Source organism: Tenrec ecaudatus, chromosome 15 (genome assembly GCF_050624435.1).
Source record: "Tenrec ecaudatus isolate mTenEca1 chromosome 15, mTenEca1.hap1, whole genome shotgun sequence".
NCBI lineage: Eukaryota > Metazoa > Chordata > Mammalia > Afrosoricida > Tenrecidae > Tenrec > Tenrec ecaudatus.
This window is the reverse complement of record NC_134544.1, coordinates 110,376,704-110,389,138: the sequence shown is the minus strand read 5'-3', so window position 1 is coordinate 110,389,138 and position 12,435 is coordinate 110,376,704.

Genomic DNA, 12,435 nt, shown 5'->3' with positions numbered 1-12,435 from the left:
ACAACATGGTCGATAGCCCCCCACATCTCTGCTTGTGTACAAGACTAACGGACTTATATGACAAAATAACGATGTATAAATTACAAAGGGCACATGAGGGAGGGGGGAGCGGGGAGGGGAAAAAAAAGAGGACCTGATGCAAAGGGCTTAAGTGGAGAGCAAATGCCTTGAGAATGATTGGGGCAGGGAATGTATGGATGTGCTTTATACAATTGATGTATGTATATGTATGGATTGTGATAAGAATTGTATGAGTCCCTAATAAAATGTAAAAAAAGAAAAGAGGAGAAAAAATGATTAGGACAAAGAATGTACAGATGTGCTTTACACAATTGATGTATGTATATGTATGGACTGTGATAAGAGTTGTATGAGCCCCTAATAAATTGTTTTAAAAAATGGTAAAATAAATAAATAAATAAAAATTAAAAAAAAAAACCAATTAGCCAACTCTTCTGCCTTTTACACTTAACGTGGATCCAAGTACTTGCTCTGTGCTGTTAAATTCAGGATCCATTCCCTTGGGACCACGCCTCATGAAATTGACAATGGAAGAGCCCTATGGTTTGGCTACCAAAACCCAAACCCACTGCCATCAGGTTCATTCCAACCCACTGAAGTAGTGTTTCCAAAAATGATGATACTGCCCACCAGGGGAGGGCGCTGAAATGATGGGAGTGAGGGCGGGCTGTAAAAACCCATGTCTATACTTTATCTTGGGTTATAGGGGATAATATAAATTTGTCAGGGGTGTGCTGAGTAATTTTTCTTTTTTTCTGAAAAGGGGTTGGTAGGTCAAATAAGTTCAGGAAGCTAGGTGCTCTACCGGGTTTCTAATACCGTAAACCTCTCTGAGGGCAGACAGCCTCATCTTCCTCCTGTGAGTGGCAGGTGAGTTTGTACCTTCCACCTGGTGGTTAGCAGCCCCGTGCCTAACCCACAGAGCCGTCAGGGCTATTTTTATTGAAAATTAAGTGAGGGTGGGTATATTGCAGACCATCAACTCTGCATTCAATGGTTCAAACCACTCACCAACGCCCTTCTTGTATCCTTTCCACCCCTCCCCATTTCTGTTCTCCCTCATATGGCCCTCCATCCTCCTTTTCACCCGAATCAATCCCTGTTAATCTTTTAGACCATGACTTCATCTTCCCACCCTTCCCTTTTCTCCCTTGGGAGACTTCAAAGGCTGTTATCTTGTTCATGTCTTAAGTCTTGGTATTTATCCTTAGAATAGTGGTCTTATATAATATATGACCTTTGTGATTAACTTCACTGGGTACTTTGGAAGAAGAGTATTCCTCATGTCCTCTGGGAAATGCGCATGCACACACCACACACACACACACACACACACACACACACCACAATGGTCCTCTACAGCAGCCCTCCTTTAAGTCCTTTTGTTCAGCATAATGTTCTCCAGGTCTAACCATGCCATGAAGTGTTTTGTGATTTCACCATTGTTTTTAGCAATGCATAGTATCCCACTAACCTAGCATTTTAAATAGGACCCCTAGTAGTGCTGTTGGGTTAGCATTGGACAAGATCACACAAGTATAAATAAAATATTTGAAATTTTATGTTTTTAAATTGATTTTGATGTCTTACTCATTACATGTCCTTGGAATTTGTGAATTTATAACCATCCCCTGATAAATGATTGCTAATTACTTCTTTACTGAAATTGTTGTTTTACCAATTAGGCCTTATTAGCTGGTAAAGTCGTGTGCTGCCTTTAAATTTTATTATATGTTTTTCTTTAGCATAGCTACCCTCTATTTATTGTTCTTAATAGTACCAAAAAGCAAACTCGCTATAGTCAAGTTGATGCTGATGCATAGTGACCTAACAGAATGGGTCCCTATGAATGGGTGGAATGACCCCTGAGAGTTTCCAAGGCTAACTCTTTATTGGAGTAGAAAGCATTGTTCTTAATATACATTTTAATTATCTCTTACATGCAAACACTATGAACTAATTTTATCCTTGCTATAATTTGTATGCTCATTGCCTCAATTTATTGGTGGGGAGGGGTGTGGAGTTAGGCAGGCTATTATTATGGTTTATTTTTATTGTTATGGATAGCTTCCACTAAAACTTGGTATGAAAATGCTTTTATTAATTTTGTGCCTAATGCTATGATTAATCTCAATATTGCTTTTTAACAGGGCTATATGTATTTGACTGCGGCATACACAGGATTAATGACTAAGCCTGAGGCTCCTGTGTATTTAACTAAATACACCCAGGTAAATCCCATTGAAGGAATTTAGGGAATTGCACTGAAGATTTTGTGAAAGTATAACTAGAGAAGCCTAAAAACAAAACCTTAACTCTCTCCTATTTTTATGTGACTCTGGAATCCATGTCAAATTTTTAATCTAGTCTTTTCTGACAGTTAATTCTCTAACTTCGGTGCTCACTTAAACTCTCTACACTAAAGAAAACATTTTCCTTCTCGATGGTCTGGCAGATGCTATGCCCAGTCACAAGCCATTTCCAAAGGGAAATGCTCCACAGATGCAGGATGTAATAGCCTATGCCCAAAGGTCTTCATGCACAATTTGATAAATCTCCTAGACACTGGATTCCCAGGAACAAATACGCTTGAGTATTTGTATACCCAACTTTTTGAAGAAGTGCAATACTGTTTTCCACAGTGGTCGTACCATTTTATGGTCCCACCAGCAGTTTATCAGCATTCCAATCTCTCTGCACTCCCACCAGCATTTGCTGCTTTGTCTTTAACTTAACTATTAAGGCCGGGGTGAGGTGATACCTCATTGCTTTTAATTTTCAAGAAGCCTTTTGAGGGAGTTAGTTTATTGTACCAACCTGGCTGATAAACACATGTGGGGTTAGTTCAAGGGGGGAAGAGATAAATGGCTCAGTGAGCCTCGCCTTTTTAGTTCTGGGGTCTCTTGCTTTCTGATGGTCAGACCAGGGTGCAGCTGCCGTAGGCAGTTCCCTGCTTTAGCTGGCAAGGCTCACTTCCTGCAAGACATCCCCAAGAAGCCACATGGACCTACCTCGATGCAGCCCTGGGTGTGGGAGCAGCCATGTGGAGACCAGGGCCAGCGCTGAGATGCGTACACATTCACTAACTCGGCTTTCCTCCTGCGATTGGTATCAGTATGTGTTTTGTGAGGTGGAGGAGGACTTTGTGGATTGGTGTCGGACATATGGGTTAATGTTGGACTTGTGGGCTTGGGCAGCACTGGGTTGGGATGTTTTCTTGATGTGCACTTAACCTTTATATAAAACTCTCATACATGAGTTTCTGTGGATTTGTTTCTCTAAAATACCCAGACTAACACACCTTTGTAACAGATTTACTCAATGTAATACATGGTTTGATTTATGGGTACTGCTTCCACAAAAAAGGAGACTTGGTGGCATAGTGGATTATGCACTGGGCTGATAATCACAAGGTCAGCAGTTTGAAACCATCAGCCACTCCACTGGAGTACGATAAGGCTTTCTGCTCACATGAAGATTTACAGCATCGGAAACTCACAGAGCAGTTGTAAGAACTGATTTCATAGCAATGAGTTTGGTTTGAGATTCCACGAGCATTGATTATGGATCCAAAACAAATTACATCCTTGACAACTTCAATCTTTTCTCCATTTCTGATGATGCTGTCTACTGGTCCAGTTGTGAGGATTTTTGTTTTTATATTGAATTGTAATCCATGCTGAAAGCTGCTTTAATCTTTGCTCTTCTTTCGTGTTTCAAGTGCTCTAGGTTTTCAGCAAGCAAGGTTGTGCCACATCTGCATATCCGAGGCTGTTCTTGAGCCTTCCTTCAGTCCGGATGCCGTGTTCCTCATATAGTCTAGCGTCTCAGATTATTCACCTAGCAAACAGACTAAGCATGGTGAAAGGATACAACTCCAACACACAGATTTTTAAAATATTTAACCATACAGTATCCCCTTGTCCTGTTCAAGAACTGACTCTTGGTTTACTTATACGTTCTACCTAAGCACAATTGTGTTCTGATGGTCCCATTCTTCACAGTGTTATCCATAGTTTGTTATAATACACAGTTGAATGTATTTGCATAATCAGTAACACAAGTAGAGACCTTTCTAGTGTTCTCTGCTTTCAGCCAAAAACCATTTGATGTCAACAATAATTCTTTCATTCCACATCCTTTTCTGAATTAAGTTTGAATTTTTGGGGCCCTTGTTGGTGTATCACTGTAAAATTTACTTGTATATAATATGAATGCTATTATTCTGTAGTTTCCATTCTGTTGGCTCCCTTTGGAATCGGCACAAATCATGGAGAGTGTAGGCTTGTCTAACCTTCTTTGGCTAGCCAGAGGTTAGATACGGCCATGCAGTTTACTGGGTTGTTTTCTGGGAAGGACGTGGGAAGTGAAGGTTTTGATTCCTAGAATATGTTGTCTTTAGCTATTCCTAACTGAAATGGCACATACGAAGGTAATGGGTGTAAATCACCCCTTTAACCTTTCTGAGGCCATGCTGCTTAATCAAAGGACTGATAGACCTGGCCCTGGCAGATGCAGTCAGAGGCTTAAGGCCACATTGCATATGCATGGGATAGATTAGCTAAGGGTTGCATTTGGCTATTGTAAGAATGTGTTTGTGATCTGGCTGTACAAAGATTATCTTGATTTTTCTACCTAATATTATTGGTATAATGTGAGACAGAAATGGTTATTTGGAAGTATGACTGTAAGCTCACTGCCTTCAGCAGCTTAATTGGATCTGGTAAGTGGGTTAGCAGGGAATGCCTGCAAAGAAGGCTTAGAAAAGGTAAGTCCCATCCAGTGCTTGAGTGATCAGGATATTTGCATTTGAAAAGATTTGCTTAGAGAGCTGTTGGAAGACTTTAAAAAAACAAAAAAACATGGAGCCTGCAATGCTCCCTAGGTGACCACATGGATCTATCTACATGTTGAGTGGAAGTGGGAGAAATGCAGCAAGAGAGAGACAGGTTGAGTCTCGCCACTGACATCTGTGGATCTAGTTCACTGGAACTATAGAGGAAAGCGTGTTGGCTAGTCTGAAATTTAAAGAGTTGAGAGGAATCTGAGCCTATGATATGACCTAGCCCAAGGGGGTTAAGTTGGAAGTTTGTGAAGGGGCCTATGGTCGAAAGGTGAGTTGGCCGATAAGCACCTTGGTGAGGCTAAGTGAGGCAGCCTTTATTCAGCTGACCAGAACCTGACCAGAGAGAGATGATTTTTGAGCCTGTGCATTAGTGCAGATTGCTGCTGACTTGATTGATAGCCTGCCCTGATTTGACTTTGCTTATGGATGTGGACTCACTGGAATGAAGAATCTTCACATCAAAGAATATGCTTGTTTCCTCAGAGCACTGGGTTGATATAAATGGTCAGTATAGAAACTGGACATCCAAAATGGGGGTGCAGGATAAAGGTATGGAGTAACTGGCTTACAAACTTCCTTGGGTGTGGGAAGATGTTGACAGAATTATTGGATTATGGTATAGGTGTTCTCATAACTGCAATTGTTAGATTTAGAATGTTTTCATTTTGTATACTTACAGAATATCATGGGCTGGCTGGCACATTTTCAGTTGTATGCATTTTAGTTTTATTCTGTTAGGCACAAACATGATTTTATTATTGTTTTGTTTTAAAATTATGTATGTCTAAAGAGTTGTGTAAAGGTGTCAAGTTGACAAGGGGTGGTCAGTGGTACATAATTTCATGTCAACTTGAAGATATATATAAAAGTGTAGGGGTGGAGTTTAGCCTGTCAATCAGGTCGCACAGAGCCTAATGAACTCATGTGGAAGGCTAACAGATCTATAGCTCTCTGGAGGCCAGTTCCCCTACCCCTTTCTCTGTGCCTTCACCTTCCTGCTGTTGGCTGATCCAAGTTGCTGCCAGACCCTATGCTGCCACCACTGCCATGGGATCTACCCAACTTTTCAGCCACCAGCTTGTGATATTCCTGCATTCTGAATCACTGGATGTCGTTGCAGGAGTCTGAAGAGGGACTAGCATTGGACTTATGGACTTGAGTTGGACTGAGTTGGGATGGTTTCCTGATATAGTACTTCTTGATGTAAAGGTCTCTTTTTATACAAGTGTGGTAGTTACATAATTTGATGTCCACTTGATTATGTAAAAGTGCATGGGTGGAGGTTAGCCTGTCAATTAGGTCACAGCCTGATGGTACCTCCTCGTGGTGTGGCCTTCTCATAAGGAGGGTCCTGAGAACTCCCTCTCCTCTATGCCTTCACCTTCCTGCTGTAGGTTCACTCTGAGACCTGGCAGAGCCCTAGAGATGCATCCACAGCCATTAGATCCACAAGACTTTGCACCCACTGGATGATGACATTCCTGCATTCAGCATCATTGCTTGTGACTACATGAGTCTGAAGGGGGACTTATGGACTAGTATTGGGCTTATGGACTTGAATTGGACTGGGCCGGGACTTTTTTTGTGGTATACAATTACTTCTTGATATGAAATTATTTCTTATACACATATGATTGTCACTGGATTTCTATCTCTAGTCAACTCAGCCTAAAACAATGAGTGGCCCTAGATTTGTTTCTCAAGTCAAACCTGGCCTAACACAATGAATGTGATGCCACCTCTCTTGACGTTGTCATTCTTGGTGTGTTATACTGTGTTGTCCAGAGAAAACATATCAGTGACATTTATCTATGTAAAAGAAATAACTTTATACCAAGAAATAATTTCCTATCAATCCAATTAAGTCCCTAAGTCTGCAGCTAGCTGGGGCCTTCTTCAGACTCATGCAAATGCAGGCAAATGATGCAAAAGGTTGAAGGTGGGAAGCAGGGTGATAGCACAGGCTGGTGGGTACAGAGTGGTGTGATCCAAGGTCACTGGAAACATGGCATGGTGTTGCCAGCTCTCAGGGTCAGGCAGTTCACATGATCCTGGCCCTGGAGAGGCAGTCCCATAGAGTCCCAGTAAGGACGAAGGTGAAGGGCAAAAGATGGAGGAAGTTTGTTCTCAATTTCGCTCTATATAGAAAGGGCACACACCCCAGGAAGCATCATCAGGCTGATTGATAGGTTGGGCTCTACATATGTAAGTTGACATAAAATCTAACTAACACACTTGGCATAGTAAACCATTGATTGTACAGCTCAAAATGGCCCATACCATTCCATTCCAGCTCGCTAATAAGTAGGCTATCATCAACCTTTATGTGTTCTGGTTCATTTTTGACAACTTTCTAATTTCCCTAGATTCCTACTTTGCAACTGTGCATGTTTCTATAGTAATGGATACTTACAGCTATTTCTTCTCATTTTGAGCTGTACCCCTTCAGCCAGTGCAGATCCTGAAAACTTCCCATCTATATCCTTAAAGTCAACTTGACTTTGAAGAATCGTCTCTTTCCCCGTCTCCCAACGGGAAGGGCTTATCTTCTAGCACGGTGTCTGAAAATGCTTCACTACTATTCATGCGGCTCATCCCACAGAAGTGGAACACCAATTCTTTCTTCAGATTAAAATTAGCAAGCGCCATATTGGGGGTGGGGGCGGGGGCGTTGTGGAAGTTAGGCCATCTACAGCAAGCTGAAAAAGGCGATTAGTCAAACCCTTCAAGTATCTATAAAGAGGATGGGCCATAAAAAAAAATTGGCATCTAAGTTTTACAATACCTACAAAGTCTTAAGAATCTTAAAAACAAAACAAAACAAAAAAAACCCCAACAACTCCCCCTGTGAGTTTCGAAGACATCATGGGAGTTAAAAAGCCTTTCAACCAAGGAGAAACTGGTGGCTTTGAACTGCTGATCTTGTGGTTTGCAGCTCAATGACTGACCCACTATGACACCAGGGCTCCTGCAGTCCACATCGGTCCTCAGAATCATCAACACCAGCAAACACACGCGTCACTGAAGAGAAGCAAGTCTACTCATCACATTAGGGATGAGTTAATTGTTTGACCAAGTGCACAAGAATGAGACTATAAATATCTGAATGGCCTATGGTCTCTGAATGGTAGCCATAATAGTATAGTTATGATAGCTTCTTTTCTGCAGGGGTCAACAGTGATCCCTTCCACCGAGATTACTGATCCTAGATATCTTGGTATGGCCATGTTTACCAGGAGCCCTGGTTATGTGTTGAGCAGCTAACCACAGTCCACAATTCGAAACCATCAGCTGCTCTGCAGGAGGAAGAAGGGGCTTTCTGCTCCAGTCAAGAGCTCCAATCTCGGGTCTTACAAAAAGAGGCAGTTCTACTCTGTCCTGTGGGGTCACTGAAGCAGCATCAACTGGATGGCAGTGAGTTTGGTTTTTCTGAGGAACTGTCAGAAGGTTCAGCCAATTTACATTTTCTCTGCAGAGCTTATCTCCTCTGGCAACTAAATGTTGGAACAGCTAGACACTATCAACAGATTTGTTCAGAATTAGAGCATACCAACAGGCTATCTGCATACTGCAATGAGGTGGTCCTGTGAGTACATTGTCAGGGTTGCAAGTTTGTATCAAATTTGAGAAAAATATATGGGAGATTCGGTAAACTCTAGGGTAGGGGTCAGGAACCATTTTTCTGTCCAAGGCCATTTAGATAGAGTCTCAATCTTGTGCATTTGATCAAACAATTAATTAACTCATCCCTAATGTGGTGAGTAAACTTGCTTCTCTTAGGTGAGGCATGTTTGCTGGTGTTGATGATTCTGAGGACCGATATGGGCTGTAGGAGCCCTGGTGTCACAGTGGGTCACTCATTGGGCTGCAGAACACAAGATCAGTAGTTCGAAACCACCAGCTTCTCCTTGGTTGAAAGATTAGGCTTTTTAACTCCCGTGAAGTCTTTGAAACTCACAGGGAAGTTCTATCTTGTCCTACAGGGTTGCCACAAGCCAGAATCACCTCATTGGCACTGTTTGGTTTGAAGTAAAGGCTTATGTTCATTTGACTTTTCGTAGGGTCTTCTGGGGGGAAAAATGGGGCTGATGTCCATGATCATTGTAGCCCAAATAATTTCAAGAACTCAAGAAAGTCTATTCACAAAGGTAGAACGGGGGAAGTTTGTTGAGTTAATTGAGCTTCTAGGATGATGGGTACAAATATCTTCCTCTGGCTGCCTCCCTTCTCTGTTTCTCAGGGAGTTACAGAAACTCCCCGTCTTGATTAGAATGTTACAATTCCGTTAGAGCAAAGGTCCCTTCCAATGAAATGTACTGGTGTACCTTCACTAACAAGGAAGGACAGTTATCTGCAATGGCGGCAAATAGGACTAGGTTGGCGATGGGTTACACTCTGTTCTTGATTTGTCGCCCCCACGTCAGAGGTCTCTGTACTCTGGTGCAGAGGCTTTTGGAAGGCTGTGGGGTTAAGCGCTGAAAGAATGGCACCTATGTCCATTAAAATTTTGAAAGGTTATACATTAATCTGAATAGTAGTTTCTCCTTGGGAATTGAGTGCGACTACTGGGGTAAAAAAACAACCGTGTGCTTCCTGGAGCCTTTTCGTTTGGTGTAACATACTATGGAAGCTCTAGCTTAGTATAATCCAATTTAAGGTAATCGCTCTTCAGAGGCTCAGTTCTGTTTAATTTTCACTGTTTACAGTAGAAGCCCACAATAGGAGATGGGCTCAGTGACTCGGTAACTTCCTGCAGGATCAAGGTCGGGTTTGGGGCCGTCATAATCACAAAGCAGTTAAGAAGTTTAATTTGCTCCACTTGTGTAACCACTGCTTCCTTGGTATTAGCAGCTTCCTGAATCTTAAGTGTCAGGTAACTTTCCTGATATTTGTCCCGACTTTCCTGATGCTTTTTGGAAGCTCCAAAATGATGTCCTTTACCTGGGAGTCCTTAGCTTTTAATTTTCTGCAGAAAGTGGTGAGTTTACCTAGGTCCAACTATGAGGCATCGATTTTCTAATGACTGCTCAGTAGCTGCATGCCACTGTTCACTGTGGGAAGCAGCCGATGGGGTCACACTGCTTACCCATGCGAGGTGCTGGAGTGCTCAAGAACGAGCCAGCCTGCTCTTTTGACATGGCACTCCTCATTTTACCAGGTGACGTGTTTCTTAAAACATAAAAACCTGTGTGCTTCCTTAACTTGTGTAGCACCAAGATAAAGCAGATTTCAGCTGTACTGAAAAATTTGGTCACCAGGTGTCAGTACAGTCAAGTCTAACTCTGCTTACCCCAGAACCCCCACCTTCATGATGACCTGCAAATAGACTGAAATGTCTACGCAAAAAGGAAAGAACTTTATAACAAACCTGAATTCTAAGTTCTTGACTAAAAACAAAACAAAAGCCTTCAAATGCAGCAATGTGGGGTCTTTGGGGTTCAAAAGAATTTACCTCAAATTGCCTATGTGACCCAAGGTGGCAGCCGGAGCAGCCTGGTACCATTTAAGTGCTGGGTCAAAAAACTCTGATGCAGTCAGCAATGAGATGCTGTTGAGATCTACCAACTATACACTCACTACCGCTAATAAAATACTACTTCCTCCTCTCTTTGTTCCTCAGGCCTCGTGACAGAGACTTAGCTATGTAGAAGCATGTAAAAAAGACTGTGACCCCCAAAGATAAAGGCAGTTTCTCATTCAGAAAGTTTTGAGGCGCTTCTGGGTAGATCTGAACTTTTAATTTTGGGTTAGCAGCCCACTCGAGTCTATTGCTTGCACCTTCTGTGACTCAAGAGTTACCAAAGATCATGATGGTGGAACAGGACTGGAAAACACTTTGTACCGTTTACACATAAGGTTGCCATGAGTCAGAGCTAACCAACAGTAACAACTGTGAAGTTGGTTTCTTTCCATTTAAAGTAGCCAGACATCTTTGGCTGGGTTCTCTAGATCAGCAAAGCCAGCAGCTTAATGTACACATACATAAGAGGGGTGCCATGATTGTTGCTCAATTGTTCTGTTGTGCTGGGCTTGGTGTACTTTATTTGGATGCCATCAAAACAACCACTGATGGGGCAAACGGTCTGTGCTCTGTGATGATTAAACTAAAGGTTGGCAGTTCAAACGCAGCCAGTTGCACTGTGGAAGAAAAATCTAGCAAATGATTTCCAGAAAGATGACAGCCATGAAAAGCCCCATGTGGCAGTCCTGTTCTTCCTGGGCCGCCATGGGATTGGGCAGTGAGTGGGGAACAGGCAATAAGTGGGGATTGCTGCTATTATCACCACCGCCAACATTTGTCCCTGAAAGCCGCATCCCTAACTGAATTCCTTAGTTCGTTTTCTCTTACGCACACCCACATCGCAGAGCACCTTTGAAGGAAGTCGAGCAGTGGGGCAGACTGGAGCCACCAGTCATTTTTATGATCACCAGCCTCAAGCAGTTCCTCAACAGGGACTGAAATCTAAGTTTTCCTGGTCAATTTCTCCTAATGCCATTCCCAAGTCATCTCTTATTGTCTTTCAACATTTCACCTCCCATCGGCCTTAGTGAATGCTTTCATTTTCTATTTAATGGAGGAGGGGAAAAACAAACACGCCAAAAAACTCATCACACAAACTGCCTCCTACTCTTTCTTTCAAGCCTATGATTCCAACACTTTTATCACATCCTATTCACTTCTGCTGTTACCATAAAATTGCCACACTTCCTAAGTAGACAACTGGATAGCTAATCTCACTGCCATTGAATCAACTGACTCATAGCAACCCTATAGCACACGGTAGAACTGCGCCCCCTGGGTTTCCGAGACTAACATATATATATATCTATATGTATATATATATATCACAGATATTTATTTAAAGTGATACATTTGCAGTTCAGGATAGGTTTTGAATTATACATTTCTGGTTGACCCAACTTCATGGAAATACTCCAAAAACAGCAACACACACAGATCTCAATGACAGGATCATTACTCTGCCCATTCCTCTTTCCCAAATCACTTCTTTTCAGATAGGATTCCAGGTAGAACTTATCCTCCTGGTATTTTGTCCTCTGCTCTTTAGGCAAGATCTGTTGCCTCAGAGTTAATTCAAGGCTTCTAATAAGAAACAGCTGGTCACTATAAGGTTTTCAGGAACCTTCTTATGGCGTCTTTGTTCCTGTGTACTGTGTCATCTCTCATTCACCTGAGCTCACTGAGCCCTGCAGCATCGTAATGCCGCTTTCCTATGTCATCCAGCCACCGGTGGAGACTGCAACTGTAGACTTGCTCACCTTTTTGCCTCAAAATGGTTAACTCTTTACAGGCATTAAAAAGCCTCATGTTTCTCCAGCAGAGTGGTCAGCAGTTTGGTAGTGTTTAGCAGCTCAAAGCATAACCTATTGTGCCATAAAGGCTCCCTATGGATGTCTCAAAAACAATTAGAATGGATCTCCCCTTACGCAACTTCACACCTGGTCCTCCCTTCGCCTTTCAGTCTCAGTAAAGGGCACTAAGAACCCGTGCAGGTGCCCAGGCTGACCTCACCCCCCTAACACCCCAGGGTCACACTCTTAATCAC